Genomic DNA, 425 nt, shown 5'->3' on the forward strand with positions numbered 1-425 from the left:
CAAAATTCTGAATTATGGCTTCTCTCTATTTGGTAAAAACTCGTACTGTAATTTCTAATTTTCATGACAATTTGATTTTTCTTCGATATTACATGTGTGGTACATGTTTTGATGTTTAACGAGGATATACAAAGTTAGTTGTACATCTTCTTTGATAAGAATTTGCTCGTTTACTTTCGATATTGTGTGTAGATGTGATTGTGTAGTAATATAGTTATTAGTGACGTGGTCAAAGTAATATTAGTGGTAATGGTGAAGGTATCTTTTCGTTATATTGTTAAAATCGATTTTTCTCTTCTTCCTTTTCTTTTTCTTTTCCACACTTTTTTTTTTTGTTGTTTCCATTTTTTTTATATACTTTTTTTCTTTTCTTTTGTTGTTCCTCCTTCACTCCTTTCTATTCCCTCTTTCAACCCTTTTCCTTC

Source organism: Penaeus monodon, chromosome 28 (assembly GCF_015228065.2).
Source record: "Penaeus monodon isolate SGIC_2016 chromosome 28, NSTDA_Pmon_1, whole genome shotgun sequence".
Lineage (NCBI taxonomy): Eukaryota > Metazoa > Arthropoda > Malacostraca > Decapoda > Penaeidae > Penaeus > Penaeus monodon.